Below are 23,159 nucleotides of genomic sequence, written 5' to 3'. Positions count from 1 at the left end.
ACGGCAACTGCATGGAAACTAGGGATGTTACAAAGTTAAATATTGGAATTATTTCTAATTACTGGCTCTGATTAAAATCCTTTGGTTTTTACCCTTAAAGTCGTCCAGTGGCTTATTTCCTCAGTTTGTAAACAATAACAAAAACGACATAAGATTTAATGCTAGTAAAAACTATCGATCTAATCACTGAAATATCGAGCATATACAGATACAGTTCGTATTTTACTATCAATATTTGTATCAACCTACTGGTTTACATTCAAGAGCTCCAGTGATAATGTTGCATAAACGTGCGAGGATTGCTGATTAAGTGGCTTTGCACTGTGGTGAGACATTAGCAGCTTGAGACAATGCAACACTTAGGATGCTTTAGGATGATTGTCACTGTGAAATTTGCAGGACACAGCTATAACGATCGTATTAAAAGTTCTATCGTTGGCTAAATGTATATATCACTTGTATACTCTTACACTTAGACTCAGACGTCCTCATTGTTGTCATTCAAATTTGAACTATACAGTACAGATAAGAAAAAAATGTGTTGTATTAGCTTGTTGTAGTGCAGGATAAAAGAGCAATAAGGTGCAGATATAAATAGATTACTGTACAGATAAATGTATTGCACTTTTGCATATACATCCACATTTATGGATATATGTTATATTGTCTTTATATTCCGGTGAGTTAATACATTTTTGGGGGGAATTGAGGGGATTATTATGATGCGTTCAAGAGTCTTATGGCCTGATGGAAGAAGCTGTTACAGAACCCGGAGGTTCTGCTACGGAGGCCGCGGACTCTCTTTCTAGAGTTCAGCAGTGAAAACAGTCCTTGGTGGGGTTGGGAGGAGTCTCTGCAGATTTTATGAGTCCTGGTCAGACAGCGGCTTTTTGCGATTTCCCGAGTAGAAGGAAGATGAGTCCTGATGATCTTTTCTGCCGTCCTCACCACTCTCTGCAGAGACTTCCAGTCTGAGGCACTGCGAGCTCCAGTCTATAGTATATCGTCTATTACGCAACCCTACTCCTCCATAACAGCAAAACACTCAAAATTCTGATTATATTTTTTGAACCCAAAAGAAGAACTTGGAAACATTTTTACAATGCGTTTATATTAGTAGCAGCAAACTTGTTGCTCTGTAGAGCACGGCGCAGTTTGATGCCGCATGACGATACAACTATCGACAGAGAAACCGATACCAATGCGATTTGACATCACACTTTGGCCAATTTTGGAAATCCCTACATTACATAAGAACATGGATGTAATTAGTGATAACAATATAACAATGTTATATTGCCCACATATGTGGTCCTCTCCAAGGTTTCTCATAGTCATCATGGTCGATGTCCCACTGGGGTGAGTTTTTCCTTGCCCTTATGTGGGCCCTACCGAGGATGTCGTTGTGGTTTGTGCAACCCTTTGAGGCACTTGTGATTTAGGGCTATATAAATAAACATTGATTGATTGATTGATTGATGATTTACACTGAACAAAAATATAAACACAACACTTTTGGTTTTGCCCCAATTTTTCCTGAGTTAATCATCGGAAAGAACTAACATTTTTACTATATGCACAAAATACCTATTCCTTTCAATTATTGTTCACAAATCTGTCAAAATCTGTGTTAGTGAGCATTTCTTCTTTGCCAAGATAATCCATCCGACCTCGCAGGTCTGGCACATCAAGATGCTGATTAAATAGCACGATGATGGCACAAGTGTGCCTTAGGCTGCCTATAATAAAAGGTCACTCTGAGACATGCAGTTTTATCACACAGTACATTGCCACAGAAGTTGCAAGTTTTGAGTGAGCATGCAGTTGGCATGCTGACTGCAGAAATGACCACCAGAGCTGTTGCCCGTGGATTGAATGTTAATTTCTATACATTAAGCTGTCTCCAAAAGCGTTTCTGAGAATTTAGGAGTACGTCCAACTGGCCTCACAGGTGCACCTCCATTATCATCTGAGACAGAAATCAGGACAACTGCCGCAAAAATTGGTTTGTATAGCCAAATAATTTCTGCACACACTGTAAGAAAAGGTCACAGGGAAGCTCCTCTGCAGGCCGTCAACATCATCGCTGTCTCCACCTGACTGCAGTTTAATCGACTTGAGCGGGCAAATTCACATTCGATGGCGTCTAGCACATTGGAGAGGGGTTCTCTTCACGGAGGAATACCTATTTTCACTGTTTCGGGCAGATGGCAGACAGCGTGTGTGGCGTAGTGTGGGAGAGCGATTGGCTGATGTCAACATTGTGAATCGAGTGGGGTTAGGGTATGGGCAGGCGTATGTTATGGACAACGAACGCAAGTAAATTTTAGTGATGGCATTTTGAATTTACAGAGATACCGTGAGGAGATCCTGGGACCCATTGTTGTGTCATTCACCCGAGACCATCACCAACATACTTGCCAACCTTGAGACCTCCGATTTTGGGAGGTTGGAGGTGGGAGTTGGGGGGCGTGGTCGGGGGTAGGGCGTGGTTGGGGCGAGGCGTGGTTGGGGGCGTGGTTAAGAGGTGAGGAGTATATTTACCGCTAGATTCATAGATTCACCAAGTCAAATATTTCATATATATATATATATATATGAAAGAAATACTTGAATTTCATTGTTCGTTTATTTACACATTTACACAAACATAACACTCATCTACTCATTGTTGAGTTGAGTGTTGAATATTCCATCCTTGTTTTTCTAACCAAATGCATGTACACTAAATTAATTTCGGGAGATTTTCGGGAGAAAATTTGTCCCAGGAGGTTTTTGGGAGAGGCGCTGAATTTCGGGAGTCTCCCGGAAAATCAGGGAGGGTTTTCAAGTATGAACACCAAGTGTTGCAGCATGACAACGCACGGCCCCATGTTGCAAGGATCTGTACACATTTCTTGAAAGCTGAAAACATCCCAGTTCTTGCACTGCCAGCATACTCACCTGACATGTCACCCATTGAGCATGTTTGGGATGCTGTATATATATACGCTGTCCTAGAACAGCGTGTTTCAGTTCCTGCCAATATTCAGCAACTTGGCAAAGCCATTGAAGAGGAGTGGCCCAACATTCCACAGGCCACAATCAACAACTTGATCAACTCTATGCGAAGCAGATGTGTTGCACTGTGTGAGGTAAATGGTGGTCACACCGGATACTGACTGCTTTTCTGACAGCCTGAAGCTAGCCAGCAATATTTATTAAATAAAATTAGTAATTGTGGAGAATATGGTTATTTTTAAATATATATGCATTTTAATCAACTAATGGTAACATAAGTACATAGGTTCTTCTTTGTCTCTTCTATTCTATCTATGAGCAAGTTGCAAACAGTAATCTTAATGTCTACACTTTTACTTGTATACTTGGTTTTAAACTCTTCTTTGCCAAAAATCCTTTGTGATGACATGCACAAGCAATAATGTTTCCACCTAGTTGTGTGCCACTCTTGATTTATTAACTACTCTGAGTCATGATGATGTCGTTGTTTTATCCTCTTTGGGGTCCTTCCAATCCAAATTATTGGAAAGTAGCTCAGTTACTTTGGATAATCCACTTGGCAAATATTTCCTTCTGGACTCTTATGCAGAAATGTTTGCCAAGTGTGGTCTCACTAGGATTATTTATGTATCCTACATTTTGTGCCAAAAGTATATATACTTAGCACGCAGCATTATCGTTGAGACCGTAGACATTTCTGAAAAGAAGCGAAAGACAGACCTTTTTTATGCGTTATTTTCTATTTTATTGTATCGTTATTCTGCCCGATAGACACCACCGACCCCCAAGGGAATAAGCGGTAGAAAATGAATGGATGGATGGATATTCTTTCATTATGTCTTTTTAACCTAATGTATTTTATTAGTAGTTTTGGCATATACTTTGTCATATGTTTCATAATATTTTTTAGATGCCGCTAATTTTAGTTATTGTCCCGTAAAGTGCGCCTCAAAGGTGGCATTTTTCCTCGATCCTCAGGGCCGTGCCATGTTGTTTTATTTTTGTAAATTGTGCTGTGTGTGTGTCTGTGTGCGTGCATGCGTGTATGTGTGTTTGTTTGTATGCATGTTTTCTTCTCTTTCTTTTTTTGTCTAAAGCACAAAGTGCTGTATGAATAAAGTTTGGAATTGATATGTGGGTAATGAAGTGGTTGTGCAGGTGAATCCTAACAAACAGGAAATACCCTGACAGAATCAACCAAATAGGTGTTTTACATTATATATATATATATATATATATATATATATATATATATATATATATATATATATATATATATATATATATATTTATTAGGGGTGTGGGAAAAAATCGATTTGAATTCGTATCGCGATTCTCACATTGTGCGATTCAGAATCGATTCTCAATTTTTTAAAACATTTATTTTTAGATATACATATATATATATATATATATATATATATATACATATATACATACGTATATATATATATATATATATATATATATATATATAGTTTTTTTGTTTTTTTTTAATTTGATGTTCAATTTTTTTTATTAAATCAACATAAAAACACAAGATACACTTACAATTAGTGCACCAACCCAAAAAACCTCCCTTTTTCATGACAAAAAAATATAATAAAATAGGGCCGCAGGACAAATTATCAAACGTTGACCGGTCCGCAGCTACAAAAAGGCAGGGTACCACTGATGTAGACCACAAGTGATTTAACATGAGCCCTCTAAATTAATTTCAATGGGTGACCATGATTTAAGGATACAAGTGCTCTGTCACAGAACCAATTAAGCTTGCAAATTGAGGTACTACGGTACTTGTTTGTTAAAATTTGCCCGATAATAATCCCAAATTTACTGCTGTTTTTCCAGTCAATAATTACAGAGAGCCTGTCACACAAAACAACATATGTTTTCATGTAATAAAGATGTTGGGTTGTATGGGAAAGCAGTAGGGAATACAAAGCTCTTTTTGACCACATGCTTATTCATAATCAAGTGTGGTATAGTATGGTAAACAATAATACGGCAAGTGTAACACACAAGCAGCTGCGTAGCGCAACCAACATTTTTGCTAAAAGTCACCGGTGTTAACGGCAATGCTTGAGACTCGCCGCTATTTTGAATGTCTGGCGATTATTTGTATAATCATTACATGGAGACTTTACTGTAAAATAATGTATGAAATAATATTTTTTCTTGGCGCTATGCAGATTGATATTCAAGGAGAGAATAGAAATAGACGAGTTGCACACTTCAAAATGTGCAAAAAAATATTTACTATGTATATAATGCATGAACACAGCCTGTAAGGTGGCGCCGGCACGCCAGGGTGCGTCATTGTGTAAATTAATCTCCATACGAACACACACACACACACACACACAACTCCACTGACATACACAATGCACACACCTCAAGAAGAAATGTGCGTATTTTTAACAAGGCCATTGTCGCACTTTCTGCTTGAATATTCCTCACAGGGTCGACAAGGTGCTTATGAGCTCACACTTTCACAGACAGCTGGAAACCAAAAAGAATCACAGATGCATTGAGCGATCAAGTTTGTAGAGATGAAGATAAAAGTGGAAGAGTACAGCACTGCACTGCTAGCACTAGCCGTGAGACTATAAGTCCTTTTTATACGTGCAGTTTTGAGTGTTCTATCATTGTTATCACAATTGTCGACATATTTTTCACACTTATATGTTACTATTCGCTTAGTCAATAATGTATGACGTTCATTTGTCAGTAAAAAATCGGATTGTGATCGATTCGGGAGGGAGGTAAGGGAACCTGCAGCAAACAGTCATGAGTCAATTCTGCAAATAATTTATTAACCGAACACAGCTTCATTTCTTAAAACATCCAAAAAGTTTCACATTTACAGTCGCTTGAAATAATTGCACACAATCCTAGAAGGCACAAGACATTGGTACAACAATGATTATACATACATGTCCTTTTAAAACTGACTTTGAAACAACGTTGCAAAATAGTTGTATTTGTAAATTAAGACAATGTTGATGCCTAACGTTGGATCCACGTTGTTGGTTGGGAAATGTTAGCTACCTCTGTTTGTTTATAATGTATATTTTCTGCTGAGTCTACTCTTTATTTTATGCTGCAGCTGTTACATATACTGTAATATTGTAGATGGTAATTGGGATTTGTTATATATTGTGGTAACACTTTTGTATGGAGAACATATTCACCATTAATTAGTTGCTTATTAACATGCAAATTAGTAAAATATTGGCTCTTATTTAGTCATCACTAAGTACTTATTAATGCATTTTTCTGCATGGCCTTATTATACTACCATTACTAACCCCAACCCTAACCCTCTAACCTGAACCCTAACCCTCTAACCCGAACCCTAACCCCAAACTAAATAACTCTAAATTAAGTCTGTTTTACTTAGAATATGTTTCCCATACCAAAGTGTTACTTATTTTGCAGTGGTTCTCAAATGGGGGTACGCGTACCCCTGAGGGTACTTGAAGGTAAGCCAAGGGGTACGTGAGATTTTTAAAAATATAAAAAAAAATAGCAACAATTCAAAAATCCTTTATAAATACATTTATTGAATAATACTTCAACAAAATATGAATTTAAGTTTATAAAATGTGAAAAGAAATGCAACAATGCAATATTTAGTGTTGACAGCTAGATTTTTGGTGGACATGTTCCATAAATATTGATGTTAAAGATTTCTTTTTTTGTGGAGAAATGTTTAGAATTAAGTACATGAATCCGGATGGATCTCTATTACAATCCCCAAAGAGGGCACTTTAAATTGATGATTACTTCTATGTGTAGAAATCCATCCATCCATCCATCATCTTCCGCTTATCCGAGGTCGGGTCGCGGGGGCAACAGCCTAAGCAGGGAAACCCAGACTTCCCTCTCCCCAGCCACTTCGTCTAGCTCTTCCCGGGGGATCCCGAGGCGTTCCCAGGCCAGCCGGGAGACATAGTCTTCCCAACGTGTCCTGGGTCTTCCCCGTGGCCTCCTACCGGTTGGACGTGCCCTAAACACCTCCCTAGGGAGGCGTTCGGGTGGCATCCTGACCAGATGCCCGAACCACCTCATCTGGCTCCTCTCGATGTGAAGGAGCAGCGGCTTTACTTTGAGTTCCTCCCGGATGGCAGAGCTTCTCACCCTATCTCTAAGGGAGAGCCCCGCCACACGGCGGAGGAAACTCATTTCGGCCGCTTGTACCCGTGATCTTATCCTTTCGGTCATGACCCAAAGCTCATGACCATAGGTGAGGATGGGAACGTAGATCGACCGGTAAATTGAGAGCTTTGCCTTCCGGCTCAGCTCCTTCTTCACCACAACGGACCGGTACAACGTCCGCATTACTGAAGACGCCGCAACGATCCGCCTGTCGATCTCACGATCCACTCTTCCCTCACTCGTGAACAAGACTCCTAGGTACTTGAACTCCTCCACTTGGGGCAGGGTCTCCTCCCCAACCCGGAGATGGCACTCCACCCTTTTCCGGGCGAGAACCATGGACTCGGACTTGGAGGTGCTGATTCTCATTCCGGTCGCTTCACACTCGGCTGCGAACCGATCCAGCGAGAGCTGAAGATCCCGGTCAGATGAAGCCATCAGGACCACATCATCTGCAAAAAGCAGAGACCTAATCCTGCGGTTACCAAACCGGAACCCCTCAACGCCTTGACTGCGCCTAGAAATTCTGTCCATAAAAGTTATGAACAGAATCGGTGACAAAGGACAGCCTTGGCGGAGTCCAACCCTCACTGGAAATGTGTTCGACTTACTGCCGGCAATGCGGACCAAGCTCTGGCACTGATCGTACAGGGAACGGACCGCCACAATAAGACAGTCCGATACCCCATACTCTCTGAGCACTCCCCACAGGACTTCCCGAGGGACACGGTCGAATGCCTTCTCCAAGTCCACAAAGCACATGTAGACTGGTTGGGCAAACTCCCATGCACCCTCAAGAACCCTGCCGAGAGTATAGAGCTGGTCCACAGTTCCACGACCAGGACGAAAACCACACTGTTCCTCCTGAATCCGAGGTTCGACTATCCGACGTAACCTCCTCTCCAGTACACCTGAATAAACCTTACCGGGAAGGCTGAGGAGTGTGATCCCACGATAGTTGGAACACACTCTCCGGTCCCCCTTCTTAAAGAGAGGAACCACCACCCCGGTCTGCCAATCCAGAGGTACCGCCCCCGATTTCCACGCGATGCTGCAAAGTCTTGTCAACCAAGACAGCCCCACAGCATCCAGAGCCTTAAGGAACTCCGGGCGGATCTCGTCCACCCCTGGGGCCTTGCCACCGAGGAGCTTTTTAACTACCTCAGCGACCTCAGCCCCAGAAATAGGTGAGTCCACCACAGATTCCCCAGGCACTGCTTCCTCATAGGAAGACGTGTTGGTGGGATTGAGGAGGTCTTCGAAGTATTCCTTCCACCTATCCACAACATCCGCAGTCGAGGTCAGCAGAACACCATCCGCACCATACACGGTGTTGATAGTGCACTGTTTCCCCTTCCTGAGGCGGCGGACGTAGAAATCTTTATTAATAATTGAATCACATGTTTATTTTTCAATATGTTTTTAGTTATTTTCATATATTTTTTTCCAAATAGTTCAAGAAAGACCACTACAAATGAGCAATATTTTACACTGTTATACAATTGAATAAATCAGAAACTGATGACATAGTGCTGTATTTTACTTCTTCATCTCTTTTTTTCAACCAAAAATGCTTTGCTCTGTTAGGGGGTACTTGAATTAAAAAAATGTTCACAGGGGGTACATCACTAAAAAAAGGTTGAGAACCACTGTTATATTGTATATATTACATAAAAATATAGTATACTAAATTGGGCCTAGTGTATGAATGTTGTCTGTCTATCTGTGTTGGCCCTGCGATGAGGTAGCGACTTGTCCACCGTGTACCCCGCCTTCCGCCCAAATGCATCTGAGATAGGCTCCAGCGACCACCCGCGACCACAAAAGGGACAAGTCATCACCCTTATATTAGCGTCCCTTCACTGGCTCCCTGTGCGTTATCAAATCAATTTTAAACTCCTTCTATTTGTCTTTAAATGTCTAAACAACCTCGCGCCAACATATCTCTCCGACCTCCTTCAGCCTTACTGCCCCACCAGATCCCTAAGATCAGCCGATCAGCTGCTACTGATGGTCCCTGACATAAGGCTGAAGCTTAGAGGTGACAGAGCTTTCGCTGCTGCTGCTCCCAAGCTCTGGAACAACCTACCTCTGAGTGTTAGACAAGCCTCCTCTTCCTGTTTTTAAATCTCTCTTAAAAACATACTTTTATTCCTTGGCTTTTAACACTAAGTGATTCCCATCCTGCAATGGCGCCCCATTATACACCTGCTGTGAACCTGTTTGTATGTTTTTATGTTTTATTTATTTATTTTTTATCATGTTCTGTTTGTGTTATGTTGTTTGCTCAGTCCTTGTATTATTTTTTAACCTGTTCATTGTACAGCACTTTGGCTACCCCTGTGGTAAATTTTAAATGTGCTTTATAAATAAAGTTAATTTGATTTGATTTGATCAGTATATATTATGTACTGTTTATATAATATGTTAATATTACATATGTGTTGTATTTTATACTGCTGCTATGGTACATGTTTTAGTCTACTTTATACCTTTTGTTTTCACCCTCTTACCCTGTCCATCCTTTGTAACTGAGCTACTGTGTGGGACAATTTAAAAGTTAAAGGATCAATGATTGTCACACACACACTAGATGTGGCGAAATTATTCTCTGCATTTGATCCATCCCCCTTGATTACCCCATCGGAGGTGAGGGGAGCAGTGGGAAGCAGCGGGAGTCCTTTTTGGTGATTTAACCCCCAATTCCAACCCTTGATTCTGAGTGCCAAGCAGGTAGGTAATGTGTCCCATTTTTATAGTCTTTGGTATGACTCGGCCAGGGTTTGAACTCACAACCTACCGATTTCAGGTCGGAGACTTTAACCACTAGGCCACTGAATAGGTTTTGAATTTCCCTTGAGGATCATTAAAGTTTGTTTAAATGTAAGTCTAAAAGACCAAATGTCAAAGGTCAAATCACCGTCACAACCTAACATTGAATAAACGTTGTCAAAAAGCATGTTGGTTCAATGTTGTATTGAGTTGGAAAATATTCTTTGGAATGTAACCAAATTCAAAGGTCAAATCAAAGTCAGAACCCAACATTGAATAAAAGTTGTCAAAAAGTGTGTTGTTCCAACATTATATTTGAGTTGCTCAATATCTGGACTTAATTCAACAAGTTCTCAACAATATTTGAATGTGCATGCAGGGAATTTTGTTGGACTTGTGTACATCTACTTTGTATTCAAGCAGCAGTCTTTCAAGGCGTGCGCATGATTTAAGGCCCAACACATGTATTTTCCCATGTGACATAATGGTATACCAACAGATAAAAATATATTGAAAACATGGCTTGACGCTTATTTTTCCTCCCCTTCGCTTCATTATCTGCCGATCACATATTCCCTGCCACCCTCGTCCTCCATCTAGCCCACTCTTTTCGTCCTCCACCTCGAATCACGGCGTGTCAAGTCACTCAGAGAGGAGTTGAGGCAGTAAGAGCTGAACAATTCAATGTCTTTGGCCTGCCAGACGCTCTCTGATGGGGCTGAGATTATTGATTAAGATGTCTGAGAGCTCCGGCCTTCCAGGGTTCCAGACACTAGCGATACAGTAGCTCCACCTCCATTTTCTCTTTGGATATCTAATTGGCTCATTTGCTTATGAGACAAGCAGACAGGAGCTTGGCAAGTTATAGATATGCTTATGTGTGTGTGTGTGTGTGTGTGTGTGTGTGTGTGCATGTGTGTGTGTGTGTGTGTGTGTGTGCGTGCGTGCGTGCGTGCGTGCGTGCGTTTGTCAAAGTGACATATGGGGACATTTTTATGAAATTTCACCTTACATATGAGGACCTGTTGAAATATGAGGACATTTTCCATGTCCCCATATTTCCCGCAATGCTATCGTGTTCTAGACCCTCCCAGCATGTTCCCAGACCAAAAATCTCTAAAGTCTTCATTTGTCAAATTTTCAGAAAAAGTGTGTGAAAGTGTGTGTAATTTTTGGGGTCACTTTCGATTTTGCCCCTAGTGGCCATCTTTGCTATTATGACACACACACACACACACTTGTCCTCATATGTCATATGTCCTCATATGTCGTGTGGGGCAGAAACTCACACACTCCAACATTTGAAAAACATATAATCATTACAGCAATGAACATACTTTTGAAATCTAAATCAAGTAACACATTTTCAACTGATCTGATGATCTCAACCTTTTTTATGTTAGTTGTATCTATTAATTTGGTTTATCTGGAGAGGATTTGGGCTAGACAATCAATAATAAAGGGATTATGGTGATGATTTAATCGGTTTGATTCAGTATTTTACTGTATTGGGCTTTTTTCTATTCTGTTGTCTAAAATACAATGCCGCACAATAATTACTTTAAATGTGCCTGAAAAAAAACTTTCAACCTTGATTGAGACAAAGGCGATAATTCAAATGGAATTCAAACTACAAACAGTATTTAATATTTTCAAATGGTTACAATGGCACATGATTTTGGTATTTTTATCTTTGGGACAAATTTTGGATTCAATTGGGGATTGTTTTTGGAGGTATTCACTTCACATTGTATTCAAGATGGTTACTTCCGCCCACTGTGAAGAGTCTCGGCGTCTGATTGGTCCAATTTTCAGTTAGGCGCCGCCTGATTGGCCGTTGGACGATGTCTGCTCCTAACAGATGGCTAAATCACTAGTTAATTATTTTCCTCATGGAAGTTATACAGCTCACGTATCACACTTAATATTGAATATATATAAAAAGGGTTTTCCAAAAGGACCATTTATAATCGAAATACAAAACTTCACACACGATTTTGAGCACAACAGAGCGCTCAGTGAACAGCACTTCCGGGACCTGCATCACCGGAGGGGGACATCTATCTTGGCCACAAACCATCTTTGACAGTCTTCGGCAGCATGGTTGAATCAGGTGAGCATAAAATGGAGTTTAAAGTAATTAAATAGACCAATGTTTTTTAACATAGGAAAATAGTTCATTATAAAGAACAGTAAAATGTTTTTTGTTATTAATTGCAACCAGATTTGATTTTATGAGGTTAAATAAAGCATTTCAGTTCTGGGCCAAGGCCAAAAGGCATTTAATTTTTTTTTTTTTTAAAGTTGCATGGAAGATTATAAGTAGCAGTGATTGTCACACACACACTAGGTGTGGTGAAATTATTCTCTGCATTTGACCCATCACCCTTGATCACTATGCTAGTAAACCTTTTCTTAATTTTAAACAAGACAGACTAGAGTTCTTCAAATTGTTTATACTTTTTCTCAAATACAAATATGTCAAGCTGATAAGCACTGTGGAGTTGGCATGTTACTGATATTGTTACATTAGTTCTTTGTTTGAGAAGCTTCATGTCTGCACTGATCCTAAATTTAACAGTTTTTGAAGGGTTTGGTTCTTTGTTTTATTTCTGTGTCACTGACTTTTTTCATTTTTATGTGTGGATTTGTTAGGCGCATCAACACATGATATAGACATCGTGTCCAAAAGAAGAGCGAGATGTAATCCTGAGGCTGAAGCCACCGAGTTTATTTGATCTGGATGTGACAAGTCTTGTTTTAAGGCCCAGTGGATCAATGATTGGAAAGGTATGTCTTGTTATGTATCATATCAATGGTAACTGTATCAACATCTCATTTGGATCATTTCCTTACAGTCTAATAGAGGTTGTATTATATGGCTTTAATTAGAAGTGTTTGGAATAACAGCGTTCCACGTCCCAAGAGCTAGCTTCTGTAGCCGAGGATCGGACCGCCAAGTGCCCTGCCTTCGGCTGCCGCCCAGCTCACAATGCACCCGACCTCTATGGCCCCTCGGAGTCTTGTTCACGAGTGGGGGAAGAGTGGATCGTGAGATCGACAGGCGGATCGGTGTGGGGTCTTCGGTAATGCGGACGTTGTATTGATCCGTTGTGGTGAAGAAGGAGCTGAGCCGGAAGGCAAAGCTCTCAATTTACCTGTCGATCTACGTTCCCATCCTCACCTATGGTCATGAGCTTTGGGTCATGACCGGAAGGATAAGATCACGGGTACAAGCGGCCCAAATGAGTTTCCTCCACCGGGTAGGGGTGCTCTCCCTTAGAGATAGGGTGAGAAGCTCTGCCATCCGGGAGGAACTCAAAGTAAAGCCGCTGCTCCTCCACATGGAGAGGAGCCAGATGAGGTGGTTCGGGCATCTGGTCAGGATGCCACCCGAACGCCTCCCTAGGGAGGTGTTTAGGGCACGTCCAACCGGTAGGAGGCCACGGGGAAGACCCAGGACACGTTGGGAAGACTATGTCTCCCGGCTGGCCTGGGAACGCCTCGGGATCCCCCGGGAAGAGCTAGACGAAGTGGCTGGGGAGAGGGAAGTCTGGGCTTCCCTGCTTAGGCTGCTGCCACCGCGACCCCACCTCGGAAAAGCGGAAGATGATGGATGGATGGATGGATGGTATAACAGCGGTATATGAAAACGATGTTACTAATGCTGTTACTTTTACCGGTAACGAGTAAGCTAATAACTTTTATGTACGCTACAACGCTGTTACGATGCGTTTTATGTAATGTGGCATGCTACTTTTGATGTGATTGTATGTCAACAAGACAGCGTTAGAAGCACAAAAGGGTTAGTGCAGGTAATATCTTTTTACTAATGAAAGCAACCCCCGGAAGTAATTACGAACACGATATCAAATAGAAAGAGGCCTCATCCACACACAAACAAAAACATTCAACAGAACTATCTTAACTGCCACTGCTAAGCTAAAAAATACAGCTGAACTATTCTGCTATGTCTGGGCGCTGAAGTCCCACGTCACTTGGCAAAAGGCACAGCTTTTTAAAGGCACACACACACTCTGCTCTCATGAAATGTCTCTCAACTGCATATGCTAGATATTTAAAACTTTTCTTTTTCAAGTAACACATTAATTACAAACCCCGTTTCCATATGAGTTGGGAAATTGTGTTAGATGTAAATCCAAACGGAATAATTTTTTTTACAAATAATAATTAACTTAGAATTTCATGGCTGCAATACGTGCCAAAGTAGTTGGGAAAGGGCATGTTCACCACTGTGTTACATCACCTTTTCTTTCAACAACACTCAATAACCGTTTGGGAACTGAGGAAACTAATTGTTGAAGCTTGGAAGGTGGAATTCTTTCCCATTCTTGTTTTATGTAGAGCTTCAGTCTCCTCTGTCGTATTTTACGCTTCATAATGCACCACACATTTTTGATAGGACTGCAGGCCGGCCAGGAAAGTACCTGCACTCTTTTTTTATGAAGCTGAACACGTGCTGAATGTGGCTTGGCATTGTCTTGCTGAAATAAGCAGGGGCGTACATGAAAAAGTCGGCGCTTAAATGGCAGCAAATGTTGTTCCAAACAGATGGGTAACTTACAGATGTGTAAGTTACCCATGCCTTGGGCACTAATGCACCCCCATACCATCACAGATGCTGGCTTTTGAACTTTGCGTCGATAACATTCTGGATGGTTCGCTTCCCCTTTGGTCCGGATGAAACGGTGTCCAATATTTCCAAAAATAATTTGAAATGTGGGCTCGTCAGACCACAGAACACCTTTCGACTTTGCATCAGCCCATCTTAGATGATCTTGGGCCCAGAGAAGCCGGCGGCGTTTCTGGATGTTGATAATTGGCTTTCGCTTTGCATAATAGAGCTTTAACTTGCACTTACAGATATAGCAACACACTGTATTTAGTGACAGTGGTTTTCTGAAGTGTTCCTGAACTCATGTGGTGATATCCTTTAGAGATTGATGTCGGTTTTTGATACAGTGCCGTCTGAGGGATCGAAGGTCACAGTTATTCAATGTTGGTTTCCAGACATGCCGCTTACGTGAAGTGATTTCTCCGGATTCTCTGAACCTTTTGATGATATCATGGAGCGTAGATGTTGAAATCCCTAAATTTCTTGCAATTGCACTTTGAGAAAGGTTGTTCTTAAACTGTTTGACTATTTGCTCACGCAGTTGTGGACAAAGGGGTGTACCTCGCCCCATCCTTTCCTGTGAAAGACTGAGCATTTTTTGGGAAGCTGTTTTTATAGCCAATCATGGCACCCACCTGTTCCAAATTAGCCTTCACACCTGTGGGATGTCCCAAATAAGTGTTTGATGAGCATTTCTTAACTTTATCAGTATTTATTGCCACCTTTCCCAACTTGTTTGTTGCATGTTGCTGGCATCAATTTCTAAAGTTAATGATTATTTGCACCAAAAAAATGTTTATCAGTTTGAACATCAAATATCAATCAATCAATCAATGTTTACTTATATAGCCCTAAATCACTAGTGTCTCAAAGGGCTGCACAAACCACTACGACATCCTCGGTAGGCCCACATAAGGGAAAGGAAAACTCACACCCAGTGGGACGTCGGTGACAATGATGACTATGAGAACCTTAGAGAGGAGGAAAGCAATGGATGTCGAGCGGGTCTAACATGATACTGTGAAAGTTCAATCCACAATGGATCCAACACAGTCGCAAGAGTCCAGTCCAAAGCGGATCCAACACAGCAGCGAGAGTCCCGTTCACAGCGGAGCCAGCAGGAAACCATCCCAAGCGGAGGCGGATCAGCATCGCAGAGATGTCCCCAGCCGATACACAGGCAAACATATGTTGTCTTTGTAGCATATTCAACTGAATATGGGTTGAAAATGATTTGCAAATCATTGTATTCTGTTTATATTTACATCTAACACAATTTCCCAACTCATATGGAAACGGGGTTTGTACTTAATTTAATAATTATTTACATTTATGAAAGAGTAATTCTGTTTGTAATATAATTTTTAGTCAAGTAACGACTATTATTATTGCTTTTTAAAACAGATATTCCAAACATTGTTAATTGATAAACTGTTTTATCAGGATATGGTGTATTTGCTCTTGCATCAATTGAAAAAGGTTCTTTTGTGGTCGAGTACCGAGGGAAGTTCATCTCAAGACATGAGCGGGACAAGAGACAGAAACCCTCTATAAATATCTTTACTATTTATCTGGCATTATATGCTCATAATGTTAACAACAAAAAGTGCTGATAATGTTATAATTAATAAGTTCTAACATTATTTTTATGTGTTTTGTTGCAGACACCAACTGTTGATGTTCTATCTCAACATTCTCCAGATTCATGTGACCGATAAACCGACTTCATCCCTCCAACAGGTTATTACTTGACTATTTTACTATCCATCCATCAATCCATTTTCTACTACCTGTCCCTTTTTTGGGTTGGCGGGGTGTGCTTGAGCCTATCTGAGCTGCATTCGGGCGGAAGGCGGAGTACACCCTGGACAAGTCGCCACCTCATTACACGGCCAACACAAATAGACAACATTTACACTCACATTCACACACTAGGGCCAATTTAGTGTTGCCAATCAACCTATCCCCAGGTGCATGTCTTTGGAGGTAAGATGAAGCCGGAGTACCCGGAGGGAACCCACGCAGTCACGGGGAGAACATGCAAACTCCACACAGAAAGATCACGAGCCCAGGATTTAACTCAGGACTACTCAGGACCTTCGATTTGTGACGCACATGCACTTACCCCTGTTCCACCGTGCTGCCCTATATCTGCTAAAAACTTGACACAACCTATACTTCAAAAGACATTTAATCCTTTTAACCTCTCACAGATCAGTTTATATGACAACATTTTTTAAGCGTACATCCATGTTAGTCTGTGGAATTTACAACTCATGTTTAGCAAAACAGGAGATGTTACAGGTCAGCAACATGAATTCAATATGTGATCACTTGTCATGTACTCATATTGTTTGAACTAAAAAAGACTTCAGTGTGTTTCATATAAGGTCCTCATATTTTTCTGAACCACATTAGTGTGTGTTACAATGTTTAATTCAAAGCTTTAAAATGAGTGTTTCAATCCAGGTCCTCATATTTTCTGAACCACATTTTAGTGAATGTTACATTCTTAAATAATAGTCTAAGAGCTAAAACGCTATAATAATCTTTACTGTTTATGTAGAATTATATGCTCAGAATATTATCAACCAAAAGTGGTTGTTAATGTTATAATTAATTAGTTCTGACATTATATTTTTGTGTTTTGTTGCAGACACCAACTGTTGGGGTTCTATCTCAACATTCTCCAGATTCAGATGTGAGCGATAAACCGACTTCATCCCTCCAACAGGTTATTACAAGTCTATTTTTACTATATCTGCTCTAAATGTGACCCAACCTATATTTTGAAAGACATTTATTAATTTTAATCTCTCACAGATCGTTTATATGACAACATTTTCGTAAGAGTACATCCATGTTAGTCAGTAAGGAGTTTGGAACTCATGTTTAGCAAAACAGGAGATGTTACAAGTCAACAACATACATTCTACATGTGACCCCTCGTCATGTCCTTATATTGTTTGAACCAAGAAAGACTTAGGTGTGTTTCATATAAGGTCCTCATATTTTCTAAACCAGATTAGTGTGTGTTACAATGTTAATGTCCAAGCTTTAAAATGTGTGTCTCAATTCAGGTCCTCATATTTTCTGAACCAGATTTTAGTGTGTTTTATATTCTTAATTAATTGTCTAAGAGCTAAAACGCTATAATAATCTTTACTGTTTATGTAGAATTATATGCTCAGAATATTATCAACCAAAAGTGGTTGTTAATGTTATAATTAATTAGTTCTGACATTATATTTTTGTGTTTTGTTGCAGACACCAACTGTTGGGGTTCTATCTCAACATTCTCCAGATTCAGATGTGAGCGATAAACCGACTTCATCCCTCCAACAGGTTATTACAAGTCTATTTTTACTATATCTGCTCTAAATGTGACCCAACCTATATTTTGAAAGACATTTATTAATTTTAATCTCTCACAGATCGTTTATATGACAACATTTTCGTAAGAGTACATCCATGTTAGTCAGTAAGGAGTTTGGAACTCATGTTTAGCAAAACAGGAGATGTTACAAGTCAACAACATACATTCTACATGTGACCCCTCGTCATGTCCTTATATTGTTTGAACCAAGAAAGACTTAGGTGTGTTTCATATAAGGTCCTCATATTTTCTAAACCAGATTAGTGTGTGTTACAATGTTAATGTCCAAGCTTTAAAATGTGTGTCTCAATTCAGGTCCTCATATTTTCTGAACCAGATTTTAGTGTGTTTTATATTCTTAATTAATTGTCTAAGAGCTAAAACGCTATAATAATCTTTACTGTTTATGTAGAATTATATGCTCAGAATATTATCAACCAAAAGTGGTTGTTAATGTTATAATTAATTAGTTCTGACATTATATTTTTGTGTTTTGTTGCAGACACCAACTGTTGGGGTTCTATCTCAACATTCTCCAGATTCAGATGTGAGCGATAAACCGACTTCATCCCTCCAACAGGTTATTACAAGTCTATTTTTACTATATCTGCTCTAAATGTGACCCAACCTATATTTTGAAAGACATTTATTAATTTTAATCTCTCACAGATCGTTTATATGACAACATTTTCGTAAGAGTACATCCATGTTAGTCAGTAAGGAGTTTGGAACTCATGTTTAGCAAAACAGGAGATGTTACAAGTCAACAACATACATTCTACATGTGACCCCTCGTCATGTCCTTATATTGTTTGAACCAAGAAAGACTTAGGTGTGTTTCATATAAGGTCCTCATATTTTCTAAACCAGATTAGTGTGTGTTACAATGTTAATGTCCAAGCTTTAAAATGTGTGTCTCAATTCAGGTCCTCATATTTTCTGAACCAGATTTTAGTGTGTTTTATATTCTTAATTAATTGTCTAAGAGCTGAAACTCTGTAATAATCTTTACTATTTATCTGGCATTGTATGCTCAGAGTTTTATCCACAAAAAGTGCTGATAATGTTATAATTAATTAGTTCTGACATTATATTTTTGTGTTTTGTTGCAGAAACCAACTGTTGAGGTTCCATCTCAACATTCTCCAGATTCAGATGTGAGCCATTAACTGACTTCATCCCTCCAACAGGTTATTACATGTCTATTTTTACTATATCTGCTCTAAATTTGACCCAACCTATATTTTGAAAGACATTTATTTATTTTAATCTCTCACAGATCAGTTTATATGACAACTTTTTCGCAAGGGTACATCCATGTTAGTCAGTAGAAAGTTTAGAACTCATGTTTAGCAAAACAGGAGATGTTACAAGTCAACAACATAAATTCTACATGTGAGCACTCGTCATGTCCTTATATTGTTTGAAGCAAGAAAGACTTAGGTGTGTTTCATATAAGGTCCTCATATTTTCTGAACCAGAAAATGTGAGTTACAATGTTAATGTCCAAGCTTTAAAATGTGTGTCTCAATTCAGGTCCTCATATTTTCTGAACCAGATTTTTGTGTGTGTTACATTCTTAATGAATTGTCTAAGAGCTGAAACTCTGTAATAATCTTTACCCTTTATCTGGCATCGTATGCTCAGATTTTTATCAACAAAAAGTGGTGAGAATGTTATAATTAATTAGTTATGACATTATATTTTTGTGTTTTGTTGCAGAAACCAACTGTTGAGGTTATATCTCAACATTCTCTAGATTCAGATGACAGCCATAAACCGACTTCATCCCTCCAACAGGTTATTACATGTCTATTTTTACTATATCTGCTCTAAATTTGACCCAACCTATATTTTGAAAGACATTTATTAATTTTAATCTCTCACAGATCAGTTTATATGACAACATTTTCGTAAGGGTACATCCGTGTTAGTCAGTAGGGAGTTTGGAACTCATGTTTGGCAAAACAGGAGATGTTACAAGTCAACAACATAAATTCTACATGTGAGCACTCGTCATGTCCTCATATTGTTTGAACCAAGAAAGTGTGTTTCATATAAGGTCCTCATATTTTCTGAACCAGATTAGTGTGTGTTAAAATGTTAATGTCAAAGCTTTAAAATGAGTGTTTCAATTCAGAAAATGCAGTGCCTCTTGTTTACAGCCGGTTTTTGCAGCGCTGTTTTCATTGATCAAAGTATTTTTTCGGTGGTCGTGTTTTTGGTACATAACTTGTAAATAGTGCGCAAATAATAGGCTATATTTATATAAATACATTCAAACCCCGTTTCCATATGAGTTGGGAAATTGTGTTAGATGTACATATAAACAGGATACAATGATTTGCAAATAATTTTCAACCCCAATTCTGTTGAATATGCTACAAAGACAACATATTTGATGTTAAAACTGCTAAACATTTTTTTTGCAAAGAATTTAGGGATTTTACCATCTACGGTCCGTAAAATTATCAAAAGGTTCAGAGGATCTGAAGAAATCACTGCACGTAAGCGATGTACTGCATTAAAAACCGACATCAGTGTGTAAAAGATATCACCACATGGGCTCAGAAATACTTCAGAAAACCACTGTCAGTTACTACAGTTGGTCGCTACATCTGTAAATGCAAGTTAAAACTCTACTATGCAAAGCAAATGCCATTTATCAACAAGACAGAGGAACGCCGCGGGCTTCGCTGGGCCCGAGCTCATCTAGGATGGACTGATGCAAAGTGGAAAAGTGTTCTGTGGTCTGACGAGTCCACATTTCAAATTATATATGGAAATTGTGGACGTGGTGTTCTCCGGAACAAAGAGGAAAATAACCATCCGGCGCAAAGTTCAAAAGCCAGCATGTGTGATGGTATGGGGGTGTATTAGTGCCCAAAGCATGGGTAACTTACACATCTGAGAAGGCACCATTAATGCTGAATGGTCCATACAGGTTTTGGAGCAACATATGTTGTCATCCAAGCAACATTATCATGGACGCCCCTGCTTATTTCAGCAAAACAATGCCAAGCCACGTGTTACAACAGCGTGTCTTCGTAGTAAAAGAGTGCGGGTACTTTCCTGGCCCGCCTGCAGTCCAGACATGTCTCCCATCGAAAATGTGTAGCGCATTATGAAGCGTAAAACACGACAACTTAAGCTTTACATCAAGCAAGAATGGTAAAGAATTCCACTTTCAAAGCTTCAACAATTAGTTTCCTCAGTTCCCAAACGTTTATTGAGTGTTGTTAAAAGAAAATGTGATGTAACACAGTGGTGAACATGCCCTTTCCCAACTACTTTGGCACGTGTTGCAGCCATGAAATTCAAAGTTAATTATTATTTGCAAAAAAAAAAAAGTTTGAGTTTGAACATCAAATATGTTGTCTTTGTAATGCTTTCAATTGAATATGGGTTGAAAAGGATTTGCAAATCATTGTATTCAGTTTATATTTACATCTAACACAATTTCCCAACTTTTATGGAAACGGGGTTTGTATATATATTAGTGCTGGGCAATGATTAACATTTTTAATCGAAGTTAATCGCACTATTTCTCTTATTAATCGCGATTAACTGCATTGTATACGCAAAGCCCAATAATGAATTCAAAAGTAGTGTGTAGTGCACCTTTATTGGAATATTCTCCCACATGAAAAAAAGCGCCAAAACATTTGTTGTGCAAACACAATTTAAATCAGTCCTTGTTAAACAGTAGCAGTTAAATAGCAAATTTTATGAAAATCAACTCAAAAAATGTAAATACAAACATTTAAGCTTATTGCCACTGCCAGGGTATTTAAGTTATCTTGTTTGTTATGGAAAATAAATATAATCTACATACAAATCTCTGAGCCACAATCATAACATCTGAACAGGCAATTTCTGAGGTAACAGCAGAAACATTTTTTTTTTTATCAGGGATCTTATGTTTAAAAAACTTATATTATAGGTAGTGCGCTGTTTTAGGGAATTTTTGATCAAATTATCCGTAGTAGCAATATTAATAATGTTGTGTTTATTCTGCGTAGTGGACTTAAAATAATTATGACCATATCTGTTTGCTTGGTGCTTTGATAAACTGAACGCATATACATGGTACTATAGTTTAATGTTATGAGCCAGGGGAAAAAAGAACTACCCTACCCAGCATGCAACAGGAGTGAGGAGCATGTATAGGTTGTGTCGCCATGACGGCATCTTGTATGTTGTGATATGCAGGCTCTGAAAGCAAATGTTAAGAACTCAGCCAACACTCCTCGTCTGCATTATTGATAAATAGACGGACAACACATATACTCCGCTGCTTCACAAAGCACAATATGTTAAATGTTTACTTTTACAGTTTTCTAATTCTTCCTTTCAGATTGACAGCAGGACAAATCGCTGGAAGTAGGTATGTCTCAAGCTTCTTCCACTTGGTCCACTCCAAAGCGGGGTAAATAAATAATCCACATCATTTACTAGAATATTATATTACGTTTTGCACCTTTTCACTGTGTTATAGTCATTTTTCCTTCAGTAAGAAATTGTATTTTGTCTCCTTTATGACAGCTGCAAAGGGGAAGAAGTGGAAGCAGTTGAATGACACATGTTGCATTTTGTAACTGGCAACAAAGTACCAGGTAAAAAAGATTGTGAAGCCTGCCTCCATAAAGAACTAGTAGCTCTACAGGACAGAGATTGGCTTGCCATCAAGTACTACATCCATAACAGAATTATATTAAAAAAAGGGGAAAAAAATGTTTTCCCACATCTTCTGTGGTAGTTTGAGTATGTTACCAGCAATTAAAAAAGCAAAATAAACAGCAAGCGTTTTGTATTTATTCCAGATAATTCTTAGCGACAAAATCCACAAAAACAATTCAGTTACACTTAGTCGACAATTACATTTATACCCATGTTTCTTTTAAACTCTTCTTGGTTTTAGATTACAGTAGCATGGGATTGGGATTTTTTAAAATGACAACACATCAACTAAACCAACTCAGGTGGTTTTGTTAAGTCTCTGATGTCATTAGCCTCATATGTCACATGAACCTGAAATCTTTAACACTCTGTGACGTCATGGTCATCATATGTCACATAAACTTGAAATCTTAAACACTCTGTGACGTCATGGTTGTCATATTTCACAAACTTGAAATCTTAAACACTCTGTGACGTCATGGTCATCATATGTCACATAAACTTGAAATCTTAAACACTCTGTGATGTCATGGT

At 39.2% G+C, this 23,159-nt stretch overlaps 1 protein-coding gene and 1 long non-coding RNA gene across 3 annotated transcripts in view; one reads left to right on the top strand and one right to left on the bottom strand.

Moving 5' to 3' along the window:
• LOC133538691 (CUB and sushi domain-containing protein 1-like) overlaps positions 1 to 23,159 on the bottom strand; it is a 1,135,806-nt gene that overhangs the window by 1,014,113 nt on the left and 98,534 nt on the right. The gene's annotated exons all lie outside the window — the stretch shown is intronic.
• LOC133538616 (uncharacterized) lies at positions 10,900 to 22,742 on the top strand. 2 transcript variants are annotated; one of them, XR_009803063.1, is made up of 9 exons: positions 10,900 to 12,046; positions 12,589 to 12,723; positions 16,234 to 16,309; positions 17,226 to 17,914; positions 18,448 to 18,525; positions 19,058 to 19,135; positions 19,668 to 19,745; positions 22,303 to 22,374; positions 22,491 to 22,742. It is a non-coding gene; the product is annotated as an uncharacterized LOC133538616 (long non-coding RNA). The 2 variants fall into 2 exon arrangements; XR_009803057.1 differs by having other exon boundaries at positions 10,900 to 12,723.

The sequence above is a fragment of the Nerophis ophidion genome, linkage group LG02, assembly GCF_033978795.1.
Source record: "Nerophis ophidion isolate RoL-2023_Sa linkage group LG02, RoL_Noph_v1.0, whole genome shotgun sequence".
Lineage (NCBI taxonomy): Eukaryota > Metazoa > Chordata > Actinopteri > Syngnathiformes > Syngnathidae > Nerophis > Nerophis ophidion.
Note: the sequence above shows the minus strand (reverse complement) of the source record. Positions and strands in the feature narration are given on the sequence as shown.